Below are 20829 nucleotides of genomic sequence, written 5' to 3' on the forward strand. Positions count from 1 at the left end.
GGTCCAGATTCCAACAAATGGCTTGAAGCCATGCAATCCGAGATAGGATCCATGTATGAAAACAAAGTATGGACTTTGACAGACTTGCCCGATGATCGGCGAGCGATAGAAAATAAATGGATCTTTAAGAAGAAGACGGACGCGGATGGAAATGTTACCATCTATAAAGCTCGACTTGTCGCTAAGGGTTATCGACAAGTTCAAGGTGTTGACTACGATGAGACCTTCTCACCCGTAGCAAAGCTGAAGTCCGTCCGAATCATGTTAGCAATTGTCGCATTCTACCATTATGAGATATGGCAAATGGACGTCAAAACGGCATTCCTTAACGGCTTTCTTAAGGAAGAATTGTATATGATGCAGCCGGAAGGTTTAGTCGATCCTAAGAATGCTAACAAAGTATGCAAGCTCCAGCGCTCAATCTATGGGCTGGTGCAGGCATCTCGGAGTTGGAACATTCGCTTTGATGAGATGATCAAAGCGTTTGGGTTTACACAGACTTATGGAGAAGCCTGTATTTACAAGAAAGTGAGTGGGAGCTCTGTAGCATTTCTCATATTATATGTGGATGACATACTATCGATGGGAAATGATATAGAATTCTTGGAAAGTATAAAGGCCTACTTGAATAAGTGTTTTTCAATGAAGGACCTTGGAGAAGCTGCTTACATATTAGGCATCAAGATCTATAGAGATAGATCGAGACGCCTCATAGGTCTTTCACAAAAGCACATACCTTGACAAGATATTGAAGAAGTTCAATATGGATCAGTCCAAGAAGGGGTTCTTGCCTATATTGCAAGGTGTGAGATTGAGCACGGTTCAATGCCCGACCACGGCAGAAGATAGAGAAAAGATGAATGTCGTCCCCTATGCCTCGGCCATAGGGTCTATTATGTATGCCATGCTATGTACCAGACCTGATGTAAACCTTGCCGTAAGTTTGGTAGGAAGGTACCAAAGTAATCCCGGCATGGAACACTGGACAGTGGTCAAGAACATCCTGAAGTACCTGAAAAGGACTAAGGATATGTTTCTCGTTTATGGAGGTGACGAAGAGCTCGTCGTAAAGGGTTACGTCGATGCTAGCTTCGACACAGATCTGGATGACTCTAAGTCACAAATCGGATACGTGTACATTTTGAATGGTGGGGCAGTCAGCTGGTGCAGTTGCAAGCAAAGCGTCGTGGCGGGATCTACATGTGAAGCGGAGTACATGGCAGCCTCGGAGGCAGCACATGAAGCAATCTGGATGAAGGAGTTCATTGCCGACCTAGGAGTTATTCCCAATGCATCGGGGCCGATGACTCTCTTCTGTGACAACACTGGAGCTATTGCCCTTGCCAAGGAGCCCAGGTTTCACAAGAAGACCAGGCACATCAAGCGTCGCTTCAACTCCATTCGTGAAAATGTTCAAAATGGAGACATAGATATTTGTAAAGTACATACGGATTTGAATGTCGCAGATCCGTTGACTAAACCTCTTCCACGGGCAAAACATGATCAACACCAGAACTCTATGGGTGTACGATTCATCACAATGTAACTAGATTATTGACTCTAGTGCAAGTGGGAGACTGATGGAAATATGCCCTAGAGGCAATAATAAAATGGTTATTATTATATTTCCTTGTTCATGGTAATTGTCTATTGTTCATGCTATAACTGTGTTATCCGGAAATTGTAATACATGTGTGAACACATAGACCATAACATGTCCCTAGTGAGCCTCTAGTTGACTAGCTCGTTGATCAATAGATGGTTACGGTTTCCTGACCATGGACATTGGATGTCATTGATAAAGGGATCACATCATTAGGAGAATGATGTGATGGACAAGACCCAATCCTAAGCATAGCACTAGATCATATAGTTCGTTTGCTGAAGCTTTTCTAATGTCAAGTATCGTTTCCTTAGACCATGAGATCGTGCAACTCCCGAATACCGTAGGAATGCTTTGGGTGTACCGAACGTCACAACGTAACTGGGTGGCTATAAAGGTGCACTACAGGTATCTCCGGAAGTGTCTGTTGGGTTGGCTCGGATCGAGACTGGGATTTGTCACTCCGTATGACAGAGAGGTATCTCTGGGCCCACTCGGTATTGCATCATCATAATGAGCTCAATGTGACTAAGTAGTTAGTCACGGGATCATGCATTACGGAACGAGTAAAGTGACTTGCCGGTAACGAGATTGAAGCGAGGTATTGGGATACCGATGATCGAATCTCGGGCAAGTAACGTACCGATTGACAAAGGGAATTGTATACGGGATTACTTGAATCCTCGACATCGTGGTTCATCCGATGAGATCATCGAGGAGCATGTGGGAGCCAACATGGGTATCCAGATCCCGCTGTTGGTTATTGACCGGAGAGTCGTCTCGGTCATGTCTGCGTGTCTCCCGAACCTGTAGGGTCTACACACTTAAGGTTCGGTGACGCTAGGGTTGTAGAGATATTAGTATGCGGTAACCCGAAAGTTGTTCGGAGTCCCGGATGAGATCCCGGACATCACGAGGAGTTCCGGAATGGTCAGGAGGTAAAGATTTGTATATAGGAAGTCCAGTTTCGGCCGCCGGGAAAGTTTCGGGGGTCACCGGTATTGTACCGGGACCACCGGAAGGGTCCCGGGGGTCCACCGGGTGGGGCCACCTATCCCGAAGGGCCCCATGGGCTGAAGTGGGAAGGGAACCAGCCCCTGGTGGGCTGGTGCGCCCCCCATGGGCCTCCCCTGCGCCTAGGGTTGGAAACCCTGGGGGTGGGGGGCGCCCCACCTGACTTGGGGGGCAAGGTCCCCCCTTGGCCGCCCCCCCTTGAGATTGGATCTCTAGGGGCCGACGCCCCCCAGGGCCCCTATATAGAGAGGGGGAGAGGGAGGGCTACGCACCCAAGCCCCTGGCGCCTTCCTCTCCCCCCGTAACACCTCTCCCTCTCGCTGAGCTTGGCGAAGCCCTGCCGAGATCCCCGCTGCTTCCACCACCACGCCGTTGTGCTGTTGGATCTCCATCAACCTCTCCTTCCCCCTTGCTGGATCAAGAAGGAGGAGACGTCTCTCCCAACCGTACGTGTGTTGAACGCGGAGGTGCCGTCCGTTCGGCGCTAGGATCATCGGTGATTTGGATCACGACGAGTACGACTCCATCAACCCCGTTCTCTTGAACGCTTCCGCTCGCGATCTACAAGGGTATGTAGATGCACTCCTCTCTCTCGTTGCTAGATGACTCCATAGATTGATCTTGGTGATGCGTAGAAAATTTTAAATTTCTGCTACGATCCCCAACAGTAGAAGCATAAGTTGGCGAGACGACAACGATGCTACGATGGAGATCAAGGTGTTGCGCCGGTGACGATGGTGATCAGGACGGTGCTTTGGAGATGGAGATCACAAGCACAAGATGATGATGGCCATATCATATCACTTATATTGATTGCATGTGTTGTTTATCTTTTATGCATCTTATCTTGCTTTGATTGACGGTAGCATTATAAGATGGTCTCTCACTAAAATTTCAAGATAAAAGTGTTCTCCCTGAGTATGCACTGTTGCGAAAGTTCTTCATGCTGAGACACCACGCGTTGATCGGGTGTGATAGGCTCTACGTTCAAATACAACGGGTGCAAAACAGTTGCACACGCAGAATACTCAGGTTAAACTTAACGAGCCTAGCATATGCAGATATGGCCTCGGGACACTGAGACCGAAAGGTCGAGCGTGAATCATATAGTAGATATGATCAACATAGTGATGTTCACCATTGGAAACTACTCCATCTCACGTGATGATCGGACATGGTTTAGTTGATTTGGATCACGTGATCACTTAGATGATTAGAGGGATGTCTATCTAAGTGGGAGTTCTTAAGTAATATGATTAATTGAACTTAAATTTATCATGAACTTAGTACCTGATAGTATTTTGCTTGTCTATGTTGATTGTAGATAGATGGCCCGTGCTGTTCTTTCGTTGAATTTTAATGCGTTCCTTGAGAAAGCAAAGTTGAAAGATGATGGTAGCAATTACACGGACTGGGTCCGTAACTTGAGGATTATCCTCATTGCTGCACAGAAGAATTACGTCCTGGAAGCACCGCTAGGTGCCAGACCTGCTGCAGGAGCAACACCAGATGTCATGAACGTTTGGCAGAGCAAAGCTGATGACTACTCAATAGTTCAGTGTGCCATGCTTTACGGCTTAGAACCGGGACTTCAACGATGTTTTGAACGTCATGGAGCATATGAGATGTTCCAGGAGTTGAAGTTAATATTTCAAGCAAATGCCCGGATTGAGAGATATGAAGTCTCCAATAAGTTCTACAGCTATAAGATGGAGGAGAATAGGTCCGTCAGTGAACATATACTCAGAATGTCTGGGTATAACAATCACTTGATTCAACTGGGAGTTAATCTTCCGGATGATAGTGTCATTGACAGAATTCTTCAATCACTGCCACCAAGCTACAAGAGCTTTGTGATGAACTACAATATGCAAGGGATGGATAAGACAATTCCCGAGCTCTTCGCAATGCTAAAGGCCGCGGAGGTAGAAATCAAGAAGGAGCATCAAGTGTTGATGGTCAACAAGACCACCAGTTTCAAGAAAAAGGGCAAAGGGAAGAAGAAGGGGAACTTCAAGAAGAATAACAAACAAGTTGCTGCTCAGGAGAAGAAACCCAAGTCTGGACCTAAGCGTGAGACTGAGTGCTTCTACTGCAAACAGACTGGTCACTGGAAGCGGAACTGCCCCAAGTATTTGGCGGATAAGAAGGATGGCAAGGTGAACAAAGGTATATGTGATATACATGTTATTGATGTGTACCTTACTAATGCTCGCAGTATCACCTGGGTATTTGATACTGGTTCTGTTGCTAATATTTGCAACTCGAAACAGGGACTACGGATTAAGCGAAGATTGGCTAAGGTCGAGGTGACGATGCGCGTGGGACATGGTTCCAAAGTCGATGTGACCGCGGTCGGCACGCTACCTCTACATCCACCTTCGGGATTGGTTTTAGACGTGAGTAATTGTTATTTGGTCCCAGTGTTGAGCATGAACATTATATCTGGATCTTGTTTGATGCGAGACGGTTATTCATTTAAATCAGAGAATAATGGTTGTTCTATTTATATGAGTAATATCTTTTATGGTCATGCACCCTTGAAGAGTGGTCTATTTTTGTTGAATCTCGATAGTAGTGATACACATATTCATAATGTTGAAGCCAAAAGATGCAGAGTTGATAATGATAGTGCAACTTATTTGTGGCACTGCCGTTTGGGTCATATTGGTGTAAAACGCATGAAGAAACTCCATACCGATGGACTTTTGGAACCACTTGATTATGAATGACTTGGTACTTGCGAACCATGCCTCATGGGCAAGATGACTAAAATGCCGTTCTCCGGAACTATGGAGCGAGCAGCTGATTTGTTAGGGATCATACATACTGATGTATGTGGTCCAATGAATGTTGAGGCTCGCGGCGGGTATCGTTATTTTCTCACCTTCACAGATGATTTAAGCAGATATGGGTATATCTACTTAATGATATATCTACTTAATGAAACATAAGTCTGAAACATTTGAAAAGTTCAAAGAATTTCAGAGTGAAGTGGAAAATCATCGTAACAAGAAAATAAAGTTTCTACGATCTGATCGTGGAGGAGAATATTTGAGTTACGAGTTTGGCCTACATTTGAAACAATGCGGAATAGTTTCACAACTCACGCCACCTGGAACACCACAGCGTAATGGTGTGTCCGAACGTCGTAATCGTACTTTACTAGATATGGTGCGATCTATGATGTCTCTTACTGATTTACCGCTGTCGTTTTGGGGTTATGCTCTAGAGACAACTGCATTCACGTTAAATAGGGCACCATCAAAATCCGTTGAGACGACACCTTATGAACTATGGTTTGGCAAGAAACCAAAGTTGTCGTTTCTTAAAGTTTGGGGCTGCAATGCTTATGTGAAAAAGCTTCAACCTAATAAGCTCGAACCCAAATCGGAGAAATGTGTCTTCATAGGATACCCAAAGGAAACTGTTGGGTACACCTTCTATCACAGATCCGAAGGCAAGACATTCGTTTCCAAGAATGGATCCTTTCTAGAGAAGGAGTTTCTCTCGAAAGAAGTGAGTGGGAGGAAAGTAGAACTTGATGAGGTAACTGTACCTGCTCCGTTATTGGAAAGTAGTTCATCATAGAAACCGGTTCCTGTGACACCTACACCAATTAGTGAGGAAGCTAATGATGATGATCATGAAACTTCAGATCAAGTTACTACCGAACCTCGTAGGTCAACCAGAATGAGATCCGCACCAGAGTGGTACGGTAATCCTATTTTGGAGGTCATGTTACTAGACCATGACGAACCTGCGAACTATGAAGAAGCGATGGTGAGCCCAGATTCCGCAAAATGGCTTGAGGCCATGAAATCTGAGATGGGATCCATGTATAAAAACAAAGTGTGGACTTTGGTTGACTTGCTCGATGATCGGCAAGCAATTGAGAATAAATGGATCTTCAAGAAGAAGACTGACGCTGACGGTAATGTTACTATCTATAAAGCTCGACTTGTTGCAAAAGGTTTTCGACAAGTTCAAGGGATTGACTACGATGAGACCTTCTCACCCGTAGCGATGCTTAAGTCCGTCTGAATCATGTTAGCAATTGCCGCATTTCATGATTATGAAATTTGGCAAATGGATGTAAAGACTGCATTCCTGAATGGATTTCTAGAAGAAGAGTTGTATATGATGCAACCCGAAGGCAAGGTAACTAATGATAAAAGTGAGCATAAACGGTATTGCAATGCTAGGAAACAAGGCCTAGGGTTCACACTTTCACTAGTGCAAGTTCTCTCAACAATAATAACATAATTGGATCATACAAATATCCCTCAACATGCAACAAAGAGTCACTCCAAAGTCACTAATAGCGGAGAACAAACGAAGAGATTATGGTAGGGTACGAAACCACTCAATGTTATTCGTTCGGATTGATCTATTCAAGAGTTCGTACTAGAATAACACCTTAAGACACATATCAACCAAAACCCTAATGTCACCTAGATACTCCAATGTCACCTCAAGTATCCGTGGGTATGATCATACGATATGCATCACACAATCTCAGATTCATCTATTCAACCAACACATAGAACCTCAAAGAGTGCCCCAAAGTTTCTACCGGAGAGTCAAGACGAAAACGTGTGCCAACCCCTATGCATAGGTTCATGGGCGGAACCCGCAAGTTGATCCCCAAAACATACATCAAGTGAATCACGTGATATCCCATTGTCACCATAGATAAGCACGGCAAGACATACATCAAGTGTTCTCAAATCCTTAAAGACTCAATCCGATAAGATAACTTCAAAGGGAAAACTCAATCCATTACAAGAGAGTAGAGGGGGAGAAACATCATAAGATCCAACTAAAATAGCAAAGCTCGCGATACATCAAGATCGTATCACCTCAAGAACACGAGAGAGAGAGAGATCAAACACATAGCTACTGGTACATACCGTCAGCCCCGAGGGTGAACTACTCCCTCCTCGTCATGGAGAGCGCCGGGATGATGAAGATGGCCACCGATGAGGGACCCCCCCTCCGGCAGGGTGCCGGAACAGGGTCCCGATTGGTTTTTGGTGGCTACAGAGGCTTGCGGCAGCGGAACTCCTGATCTATTCTGTTCTCTGATGGTTTTAGGGTATATTGATATATATATATATAGGCGAAAGAAGTCGGTCAAGGGAGCCACGAGGGGCCCACGAGGGTGGAGGGCGCGCCCAGGGGGGTGGGCACGCCCCCTGCCTCATGCTCTCCTTGTTAATTCCCTGACGTGCACTCCAAGTCCCCTGAATTGCTTCCGTTCCAAAAATAACTCTCCCGAAGGTTTCATTCCGTTTGGACTCCGTTTGATATTCCTTTTCTGCGAAACACTGAAACAAGGGAAAAAACAGAAACTGGCACTAGGCTCTGGGTTAATAGGTTAGTCCCAAAAATAATATAAAAGTGTATAATAAAGCCCATAAACATCCAATACAGATAATATAATAGCATGGAACAATAAAAAATTATAGATACGTTGGAGACGTATCAGCATCCCCAAGCTTAATTCCTGCTCGTCCTCGAGTAGGTAAATGATAAAAACAGATTTTTTTGATGTGGAATGCTTCTTAGCATAATTCTCAATGTAAATCTTTTTATTGTCGCATGAATATTTAGATCCGAAAGATTCAAGATAAAAGTTTAATGTTGACATAAAAACAATAATACTTCAAACATGCTAACCAAGCAATTATGTCTTATCAAAATAACATAGCCAAAGAAAGCTTATCCCTACAAAATCATATGGTTAAGCCATGTTTCAATATTGTCACACAAACGTTCTCATCATGCATAACCCCGGTGACAAGCCGAGCAATTGGTTCATACTTTTAACGCACTTCAGCCTTTTCAACTCTTACGCAATACATGAGCGCAAGCCATGGATATAGCACTATGGGTGGAGTAAAGTATAATGATGGGGGTTATGAGAGAAGACAAAAAGGTAGAAAGTCTCACATTGACGCGGCTAATCAATAGGGTATGGATATGCCCATCGATTGATGTCAATGAGAGGAGTAGGGATTGCCATGCAACGGATGCACTAGAGCTATAAATATGTGAAAGCTCAACAAAAGAAATTAAGTGGGTGTGCATCCAACTTGCTTGCTCACGAAGACCTAGGGCATTTGGAGGAAGCCCATCATTGGAATATACAAGCCAAGTTCTATAATGAAGGATTCCCACTAGTATATGAAAGTGACAACATATGAGACTCTCTATCATGAAGATCATGGTGCTACTTTGAAGCACAAGTGTGGTAAAAGGATAGTAGCATTGCCCCTTCTCTCATTTTCTCTCATTTTTTATTTGGGCCTTTTCTCTCTCTTTTTCCTTTTTTATGGCCTCTTTTTTTTTAGTTCGGAGTCTCATCCCGACTTGTGGGGGAATCATAGTCTCCATCATCCTTTCCTCACTGGGGCAATGCTCTAATAATGATGATCATCACACTTTCATTTACTTACAACTCATGAATTACAACTCGATTCTTAGAACAAAATATGACTCTATATGAATGCCTCCGGCGGTGTACCGGGATGTGCAATGACTCATGAGTGACATGTATGAAAGAATTATGAACGGTGGCTTTGCCACAAATACAATGTCAACTACATGATCATGCAAAGCAATATGACAATGATGGAGCGTGTCATAATAAACGGAACGGTGGAAAGTTGCATGGCAATATATCTCAGAATGGCTATGGAAATGCCATGATAGGTAGGTATGGTGGCTGTTTTGAGGAAGATATAAGGAGGCTTATGTGTGATAGAGCATATCATATCACGGGGTTTGGATGCACCGGCGAAGTTTGCGCCAACTCTCAAGGTGAGAAAGGGCAATGCACGGTACCGTAGAGGCTAGAAAATTGTGGAAGGTTGAGAGTGCGTATAATCCATGGACTCACATTAGTCATAAAGAACTCATATACTTATTGCAACAGTTTATTAATCCTCGAAGCAAAGTACTACTACGCATGCTCCTAGGGGAAGGGTTGGTAGGACTTAACCATCGCGCGATCCCGACCGCCACACAAAGGAAGACAGTAAAAGTACTACTACGCATGCCCCTAGAGGGATAGATTGGTAGGAAAAGACCATCGCTCGTCCCCGACCGCCACTCATAAGGAAAGCAATAAAAGAACATCTATGTGTCAAAATTGTTACACAACTTTTACCATACGTGCATGCACGGGACTTGCCAACTTTAACACAAGTATTTCTCAATTTCATAATTACCCAACTAGCACGCTCTAATATTACCACCTTTATATCTCAAAACACTTATCAAGTATCTAATTTCTCATGATATTCAATGAACTCAATATGGAAGATTAATTTCACAATTAAAGCCAATTACCATGCTGTTTAAGACTCTCAAAATAATATAAGTGAAGCATGAGAGTTCATCTATTTCTTCAAAATAAATCCACCGCCGTGCTCTAAAAGATATAAGTGAAGCACTAGAGCAAACAACAAACTACTCCGAAAGGATATAAGTGAAGATCAATGAGTAGTTAAATAATTATGTAGCTATGTGAAGACTCTCTCCCATTTAAGAATTTTAGATCTTGGTATTTTATTCAAACAGCAAGCAAAGCTAAAGAAAATAAAACGACGCTCCAAGCAAAACACATATCATGTGGTGAATAAAAATATAGCTCCAAGTAAAGTTACCGATGAACGAAGACGAAAGAGGGGATGCCATCCGGGGCATCCACAAGCTTAGGCTCTTGGTTATCCTTGAATATTACCTTGGGGTGCCTTGGGCATCCCCAAGCTTAGGCTCTTGCCACTCCTTATTCCATAGTCCATCGAATCTTTACCCAAAACTTGAAAACTTCACAACACAAAACTTAACAGAAAACTCGTAAGCTCCGTTAGCGAAAGAAAACAAAACACCACTTCAAGGTACTGTAATGAAATCATTATTTATTTATATTGGTGTTAAACCTACTGTATTCCAACTTCTCTATGGTTTATAAACTCTTTTACTAGCCATAGATTCATTAAAATAAGCAAACAACACACGGAAAACAGAATCTGTCAAAAACAGAACAGTCTATAGTAATCTATAACTAACGCAAACTTCTGGAACTCCAAAAATTCTACCAAAATAGGACGACCTAGATAATTTGTTTATTGATCTACTGCAATTGTAATCAGTATTTTATCACGTTCTGGTGATTTTTAACAATTGTTTTCGTGAACAGAAAGTTTCTGGAATTTTCAGCAAGATCAAATAACTATCATCCAAGAAGATCCTATAGGTTTAACTTGGCACAAACACTAATTAAAACGTAAAAACACATCTAAACAGAAGCTAGATGTGTTATTTATTACTAAACAGAACCAAAAAGCAAGAGACTAAAATAAAATTGGGTTGCCTCCCAACAAGCGCTAACGTTTAATGCCCCTAGCTAGGCATGATGATTTCAATGATGCTCACATAAAAGTTAGGAATTGAAACATAAAGAGAGCATCATGAAGAATATGACTAGCACATTTAAGCCTAACCCACTTCCTATGCATTGGGATTTTGTGAGCAAACAACTTATGGGAACAATAATCAACTAGCATAGGAAGGCAAAACAAGCATAACTTCAAAACTTTAAGCACATAGAGAGGAAACTTGATATTATTGCAATTTCTACAAGCATACGTTCCTCCCTCATAATAATTTTCAGTAGCATCATGAATAAATTCAACAATATAACCAGCACCTAAAGCATTCTTTTCATGATCTACAAGCATAGAAAATTTAGTGCTCTCCACATAAGCAAAATTCTTCTCATTCGGGATAGTGGGAGTATCATAAGAGACTTGAATACTATAAATTGTTTCCACATTAAAAGAGTAATGTTCAGAAAAAGGGGAATCATAATCATGACAAGTTTTATAAATATAGTCATCACTACTTTTTATAGCATAAGTTTCATCACAATAATCATCATAAGTGGCAACTTTGTTCTCATCATAATCGATTGAAACCTCTTCCAAGATAGTGGAATCATCACTAAATAAAGTCATGACCTCTCCAAATCCACTTTCATAAATATTATAAGATTCAACATCCTCCAAAATAGTGGGATCATTACTTCCTAAAGTTGACACTCTTCCAAACCCACTTTCATCAATATAATCATCATAAGTAGGAGGCATGCTATCATCATTATAAATTTGCATATCAAAACTTGGGAGACTAAAAATATCATCTTCATTAAATGTAGCATCCCCAAGCTTGTGGCTTTGCATATCATTAGCATCATGGATATTCAAAGAATTCATACTAACAATATTGCAATCATGCTCATCATTCAAAGATTTAGTGCCAAACATTTTAATGCATTCTTCTTCTAACACTTTGGCACAATTTTCCTTTCCATCATACTTACGAAAGATATTAAAAATATGAAGCGTATGAAACAAACTCAATTCCATTTTTTTGTAGTTTTCTTTTATAAATTAAACTAGTGATAAAACAAGAAACAAAAAGATTCGATTGCAAGATCTAAAGATATACCTTCAAGCACTCACCTCCCCAGCAACGGCGCCAGAAAAGAGCTTGATGTCTACTACGCAACCTTCTTCTTGTAGACGTTGTTGGGCCTCCAAGTGCAGAGGTTTGTAGGATAGTAGCAAATTTCCCTCAAGTGGATGACCTAAGGTTTATCAATTCGTGGAGGCGTAGGATGAAGATGGTCTGTCTCAAGCAACCCTGCAACCAAATAACAAAGAGTCTCTTGTGTCCCCAACACACCCAATACAATGGTAAATTGTATAGGTGCACTAGTTCGGCGAAGAGATGGTGATACAAGTGCAATATGGATGGTAGATATAGGTTTTTGTAATCTGAAAATATAAAAACAGCAAGGTAACTAATGATAAAAGTGAGCGTAAACGGTATTGCAATGCTAGGAAACAAGGCCTAGGGTTCATACTTTCACTAGTGCAAGTTCTCTCAACAATAATAACATAATTGGATCATATAAATATCCCTCAACATGCAACAAAGAGTCACTCCAAAGTCACTAATAGCGGAGAACAAACGAAGAGATTATGGTAGGGTACTAAACCACCTCAAAGTTATTCGTTCGGATCGATCTATTTAAGAGTTCGTACTAGAATAACACCTTAAGACACATATCAACCAAAACCCTAATGTCACCTAGATACTCCAATGTCACCTCAAGTATCCGTGGGTATGATCATACGATATGCATCACACAATCTCAGATTCATCTATTCAACCAACACATAGAACCTCAAAGAGTGCCCCAAAGTTTCTACCGGAGAGTCAAGACAAAAACGTGTGCCAACCCCTATGCATAGGTTCATGGGCGGAACCCGCAAGTTGATCCCCAAAACATACATCAAGTGAATCACGTGATATCCCATTGTCACCATAGATAAGCACGGCAAGACATACATCAAGTGTTCTCAAATCCTTAAAGACTCAATCCGATAAGATAACTTCAAAGGGAAAACTCAATCCATTACAAGAGAGTAGAGGGGGAGAAACATCATAAGATCCAACTAAAATAGCAAAGCTCGCGATACATCAAGATCGTACCACCTCAAGAACACGAGAGAGAGAGATCAAACACATAGCTACTGGTACATACCGTCAGCCCCGAGGGTGAACTACTCCCTCCTTGTCATGGAGAGCGCCGGGATGATGAAGATGGCCACCGATGAGGGACCCCCCCTCCGGCAGGGTGCCGGAACAGGGTCCCGATTGGTTTTTGGTGGCTACAGAGGCTTGCGGCAGCGGAACTCCCGATCTATTCTGTTCTCTGATGGTTTTAGGGTATATTGATATATATATATAGGCGAAAGAAGTCGGTCAGGGGAGCCACGAGGGGCCCACGAGGGTGGAGGGCGCGCCCAGGGGGGTGGGCGCGCCCCCTGCCTCATGCTCTCCTTGTTAATTCCCTGACGTGCACTCCAAGTCCCCTGGATTGCTTCCGTTCCAAAAATAACTCTCCCGAAGGTTTCATTTCGTTTGGACTCCGTTTGATATTCCTTTTCTGCGAAACACTGAAACAAGGGAAAAAACAGAAACTGGCACTGGGCTCTGGGTTAATAGGTTAGTCCCAAAAATAATATAAAAGTGTATAATAAAGCCCATAAACATCCAATACAGATAATATAATAGCATGGAACAATAAAAAATTATAGATACGTTGGAGACGTATCAGTACCAAAGTAATCCAGGAGTGGATCACTGGACAGCGGTCAAGAACATCATGAAATACCTGAAAAGGACTAAGGATATGTTTCTCGTTTATGGAGGTGACAAAGAGCTCATCGTAAATGGTTACGTTGATGCAAGCTTTGACACTGATCCGGACGATTCTAAATCGCAAACCGGATACGTGTTTATATTGAACGGTGAAGCTGTCAGTTGGTGCAGTTCTAAACAAAGCATCGTGGCGGGATCTACGTGTGAAGCGGAGTACATAGCTGCTTCGGAAGCAGCAAATGAAGGAGTCTGGATGAAGGAGTTCATATCCGATCTAGGTGTCATACCTAGTGCATCGGGTCCAATGAAAATCTTTTGTGACAATACTGGTGCAGTTGCCTTGGCAAAGGAATCCAGATTTCACAAGAGAACCAAGCACATCAAGAGACGCTTCAACTCCATCCGGGATCAAGGCCAGGTGGGAGACATAGAAATTTGCAAGATACATACGGATCTGAATGTTGCAGACCCCGTTGACTAAGCCTCTTCCACGAGCAAAACATGATCAGCACCAAGGCTCCATGGGTGTTAGAATCATTACTGTGTAATCTAGATTATTGACTCTAGTGCAAGTGGGAGACTGAAGGGAATATGCCCTAGAGGCAATAATAAAGTTATTATTTATTTCCTTATATCATGAGAAATGTTTATTATTCATGCTAGAATTGTATTAACCAGAAACATAATACTTGTGTGAATACATAGACAAACAGAGTGTCACTAGTATGCCTCTACTTGACTAGCTCGTTGATCAAAGATGGTTATGTTTCCTAGCCATAGACATAAGTTGTCATTTGATTAACGGGATCACATCATTAGGAGAATGATGTGATTGACTTGACCCATTCCGTTAGCTTAGCACTTGATCGTTTAGTATGTTGCTATTGCTTTCTTCATGACTTATACATGTTCCTATGACTATGAGATTATGCAACTCCCGTTTACCGGAGGAACACTTTGTGTGCTACCAAACGTCACAACGTAACTGGGTGATTATAAAGGTGCTCTAGCGGTGTCTCCGAAGGTACTTGTTGGGTTGGCGTATTTCGAGATTCGGATTTGTCACTCTGATTGTCGGAGAGGTATCTCTGGGCCCACTCGGTAATGCACATCACTATAAGCCTTGCAAGTATTGTGACTAATGAGTTAGTTACGGGATGATGTATTATGGAACGAGTAAAGAGACTTGCCAGTAACGAGATTGAACTAGGTATTGAGATACCGACGATCGAATCTCGGGCAAGTAACATACCGATGACAAAGGGAACAACGTATATTGTTATGCGGTTTGACCGATAAAGATCTTCGTAGAATATGTAGGAGCCAATATGAGCATCCAGGTTTCGCTATTGGTTATTGACCAGAGACGTGTCTCGGTCATGTCTACATAGTTCTCGAACCCGTAGGGTCCGCACGCTTAAAGTTTCAGTGACGATTGTATTATGAGTTTTTGTGTTTTGATGTACCGAAGGTAGTTCATAGTCCCGGATATGATCACGGACATGACGAGGAGTCTCGAAATGGTCGAGACATAAAGATCGATATATTGGACGACTATGTTCGGACATCGGAATGGTTTCGGGGAGTTTCGGACATATATCGGAGTACCGGGGGGTTACTGGAACCCCTGGGGAGTTTAATGGGCCAAGATGGGCCTTAGTGGAGAAGAGGAGGGGCGGCTAGGGCTGGCCGCGCTCCCCCTCCCCCTCTAGTCCGAATTGGACAAGGAGGGGGGGCCCCTTTCCTTCCCCCTCTCTCCTTCCCTTCCTTCCCCCCTCCTACTCCAACTAGGAAAAAGAGGAAGTCCTACACCTGGTGGGAGTAGGACTCCTCCCTGGCGCGCCCTCTCCTGGCCGGCCGCCTCCTCCCCCCTGGTCCTTTATATACGGGGGCAGGGGGGCACCTCTAGACACAACAATTGATCTCTTGATCTCTTAGCCGTGTGCGGTGCCCCCCTCCACCATATTCCACCTCGATCATATCGTAGCGGTGCTTAGGCGAAGCCCTGCATCGGTAGCATCATCATCACCGTCACCACGCCGTCGTGCTGACGGAACTCTCTCGTGAAGCTCTGCTGGATCGGAGTTCGCGAGACGTCATCGAGCTGAACGTGTGCTCAACTCGGAGGTGCCGTACGTTCGGTACTTGGATCGGTCAGATTGTGAAGACGTACGACTACATCAACCGCGTTGTGCTAACGCTTCCGCTTTCGGTCTACGAGGGTACATGGACAACACTCTCCCCTCTCGTTGCTATGCATCACCATGATCTTGCGTGTGCGTAGGATTTTTTTGAAATTACTACGTTCCCCAACAACTTCGGCCTAGACATCTTCAGAATAAGCACAGTCACTGAATCAAAGAAACCATCAGGAATTGGATTTCCTTTAAGAAAACTTCTAACAGCCTGACAAATTTCTTCTTCCAAAAAGTTCCAATGGGTCTAGTAAAACAATGCCGGAAAATCATCCGGTCCCGGCGCCTTGGTAGGCCCCATCTGGAATAAAGCAGTCTTGATCTCCTCATTAGAATAGGGTTTACACAAATCATCATTCATTTCTGGAGAAACTTTAGGAGAAATAGCATCAAGAACTGCAGAAGTATCACAAGGTTGAGAAGTAAAAAGCTCATCATAAAATTGTTGCACCATATTTTTTATCCCATCTTCTGACTCACATATTGATCCATCATCTCGCTGAAGAGAATGAATTCTATTGATGCGCCTACGAGCCTTGGCACGTGCTTGGAAAAACCGGTATTACGGTCACCTTCCTTGAGCCTGTCAATCCTAGAGCGTTGACGCTCCATTATTTCTTCCCGTTCAAAAAGCTCACATAAATGTTTCTCTAAAGCATGTTCCTCAGTTACACTTGCAGCTGTGATTGGGGCAGCCCGAATTGACCACGAACGTCTTTCTAGTTTAAAATTTTGTTTACGAACAGACCCAAAACAATCACGGCTCCAGGTTTTCAAAGATGCCTCCACTTTGTGTAGATTATCCCATGTGGACTGAAGAGTAATCTCACCATTTCTACCATCAGCCCAAGCTTTCTCCATAGTTTCCTTGTAATCGGTGGCGCGCAGCCACATGGCCTCAAACTTGAAACCTTGCTGCATCGGGCGTCGTTCACATTCCTGCGTAAAGCAAGATAGCCCAACACGGATGGCATAATGGTCAGATGAGGTAGCAATGATATTTTGCATGTGACACCCATTAAAACAGTCAGTAAAAGCAGTGTTCACAATAGCCCTGTCTAGGCGAACTTTGACATGGCCATTTGGATCTTGACGATTGCACCAAGTAAACTTGGGACCAGAGAAGCCCAGGTCCCTCAAATCACAATCCCTCAAACAATCATGGAACGCAACGATCTGTTGTTCAGAGCAATCACAAGGGCCAAGGTGCTCATCATGAGAGAGAACTTCATTAAAACCCCCACATATAATCCAAGGACCATTCCACAACGGTTTCAAACATCAAAGAAGACCCCAAAAATTAGCTCTATCTTCTCTTCTTGGTTCACCATAAACAAATGTAGCTCTCCATGTTGTAGTCAAGTCAGAAGATACATGTGAAGGAAATATGCCCTAGAGGCAATAATAAAGTATTATATATTTCCTTATATCATGATAAATGTTTATTATTCATGCTAGAATTGTATTAACCGGAAACATAATACATGTGTGAATACATAGACAAACAGAGTGTCACTAGTAAGCCTCTACTTGACTAGCTCGTTAATCAAAGATGGTTATGTTTCCTAGCCATAGACATGAGTTGTCATTTGATTAAACGGGATCACCTCATTAGGAGAATGACGTGATTGACATGACCCATTACGTTAGCTTAGCACCCGATCGTTTAGTATGTTGCTATTGCTTTCTTCATGACTTATACATGTTCCTATGACTATGAGATTATGCAACTCCCGTTTACCGGAGGAACACTTTGTGTGCTACCAAACGTCACAACGTAACTAGGTGATTATGAAGGTGCTCTACAGGTGTCTCCAAAGGTACTTGTTGGGTTGGCGTATTTCGAGATTAGGATTTGTCACTCCGATTGTCGGAGAGGTATCTCTGGGCCCACTCGGTAATGCACATCACTATAAGCCTTGCAAGCATTGTGACTAATGAGTTAGTTGCGAGATGATGTATTACGGAACGAGTAAAGAGACTTGCCGGTAACGAGATTGAACTAGGTATCGAGATACCGACGATCGAATCTCGGGCAAGTAACATACCGATGACAAAGGGAACAACGTATGTTGTTATGCGGTCTGACCGATAAAGATCTTCGTAGAATATGTGGGAGCCAATATGGGCATCCAGGTCCCGCTATTGGTTATTGACCGGAGAGGTGTCTCAGTCATGTCTACATAGTTCTCGAACCCAAAGGGTCCGCACGCTTAAAGTTACGATGACAGTTATATTATGAGTTTATGTGATTTGATGTACCGAAGGTTGTTCGGAGTCCCGGATGTGATCACGGACATGACGAGGAGTCTCGAAATGGTCGAGACGTAAATATTGATATATTGGACGGCTATATTCGGACACCGGAAGTGTTCCGGAGAAGTTTCGGATTAAACCGGAGTGCCGGAGGGTTACCGGAACCCCCCGGGGAAGTATTGGGCCTTGGTGGGCCTTGAGGGGAGAGAGAGGGCAGCAGCCATGAGGTGGCGCGCCCCCTCCCAAGGGGAATCCTAGTTGGACTAGGAGAGGGGGCGCAACCCCCTTTCCCTCTCCCTCTCCCTCTCTTTCCTTCCCCCCCTTCTTTCCTAGTAGGACTAGGAAAGGGGAGTCCTACTCCTACTAGGAGGAGGACTCCCCCTCTCTCCTTGGCGCGCCTAGGGCAGCCGGCCTCCCCCTTGCTCCTTTATATACGGGGGCAGGGGGGCACCTAAGAACACACTTGATATACGATATTTTAGCCGTGTGCGGTGCCCCCCCACCAGATTACACCTCGATAATACCGTCGCGGAGCTTAGGCGAAGCCCTGCGTCGGTGGAACATCATCATCATCACCACGCCGTCGTGCTAACGAAACTCTCCCTCAACACTCGGCTGGATCGGAGTTCGAGGGACGTCATCGAGCTGAACGTGTGTAGAACTTCGGAGGTGCCGTGCATTCGGTACTTGATCGGTCGGATCATGAAGACGTACGACTACATCAACCGCGTTGTGATAACGCTTCCGCTGTCGGTCTACGAGGGTACGTGGACAACACTCTCCCCTCTCATTGCTACGCATCACCATGATCTTGCGTGTGCGTAGGATTTTTTTTTTGAAATTACTACGTTCCCCAACAGTGGCATCCGAGCCTGGTTTTATGCGTTGATGCTATGCACGAGTAGAACACAAGTGAGTTGTGGGCGATATAAGTCATACTGCTTACCAGCATGTCATACTTTGGTTCAGCGGTATTGTGAGATGAAGCGGCCCGGACCGACATTATGCGTACGCTTACGCGAGACTGGTTTCACCGTTCGGAGCACTCGTTGCTTAAAGGTGACTGGCGGGTGTCTGTCTCTCTCACTTTAGTTGAACCGAGTGTGGCTACGCCCGGTCCTTGCGAAGGTTAAAACAGCACCAACTTGACAAACTATCGTTGTGGTTTTGATGCGTAGGTAAGAACGGTTCTTGCTAAGCCCGTAGCAGCCACGTAAAACTTGCAACAACAAAGTAGAGGACGTCTAACTTGTTTTTGCAGGGAATGTTGTGATGTGATATGGTCAAGACATGATGTGATATAATTTGTTGTATGAGATGATCATGTTTTGTAACCGAGTTATCGGCAACTGGGAGGAGCCATATGGTTGTCGGTTTATTGTATGAGATGCTATCACCATGTAATAGTTTTACTTTATCACTAAGCGGTAGCGATAGTCGTAAAAGCAATTATTTGGCGAGACGACAACGATACTACGATGGAGATCAAGGTGTCGCGCCGGTGACGATGGTGATCATGACGGTGCTTCGGAGATGGAGATCACGAGCACGGTGCTTCGGGGATGGAGATCACAAGCACAAGACGATGATGGCCATATCATATCACTTATATTGATTGCATGTGATGTTAATCCTTTATGCATCTTATCTTGCTTTGATTGACGGTAGCATTATAAGATGATCTCTCACTAAAATTTCAAGATAAAAGTGTTCTCCCTGAGTATGCACCGTTGCAAAAGTTCTTCGTGCTGAGACACCACGTGATGATCGGGTGTGATAAGCTCTACGTTCAAATACAACGGGTGCAAAACAGTTGCACACGCGGAATACTCAGGTTAAACTTGACGAGCCTAGCATATGTACAGATATGGCCTCGGAACACAGAGACCGAAAGGTCGAGCATGAATCATATAGTAGATATGATCAACATAGTGATGTTCACCATTGAAACTACTCCATCTCACGTGATGATCAGACATGGTTTAGTTGCTTTGGATCACGTAATCACTTAGATGATTAGAGAGATGTCTATCTAAGTGGGAGTTCTTAAGTAATATGATTAATTGAACTTAAATTTATCATGAACTTAGTACCTGATAGTATCTTGCTTGTCTATGTTAATTGTAGATAAATGGCCCGTGCTGTTGTTCCGTTGAATTTTAATGCGTTCCTTGAGAAAGCTAAGTTGAAAGATGATGGTAGCAATTACACGGACTGGGTCCGTAACTTGAGGATTATCCTCATTGCTGCACAGAAGAATTACGTCCTGGAAGCACCGCTAGGTGCCAGGCCTCCTACAAGAGCTACGCCAGAAGTTATGAACGTCTGGCAAAGCAAAGCTGATGACTACTCAATAGTTCAGTCTGCCATGCTTTACGGCTTAGAACCGGGACTTCAACGACGTTTTGAACGTCATGGAGCATATGAGATGTTCCAGGAGTTGAAGTTAATATTTCAAGCAAATGCCAGGATTGAGAGATATGAAGTCTCCAATAAGTTCTATAGCTGCAAGATGGAAGA

The sequence above is a fragment of the Triticum aestivum genome, chromosome 2D (assembly GCF_018294505.1).
Source record: "Triticum aestivum cultivar Chinese Spring chromosome 2D, IWGSC CS RefSeq v2.1, whole genome shotgun sequence".
Lineage (NCBI taxonomy): Eukaryota > Viridiplantae > Streptophyta > Magnoliopsida > Poales > Poaceae > Triticum > Triticum aestivum.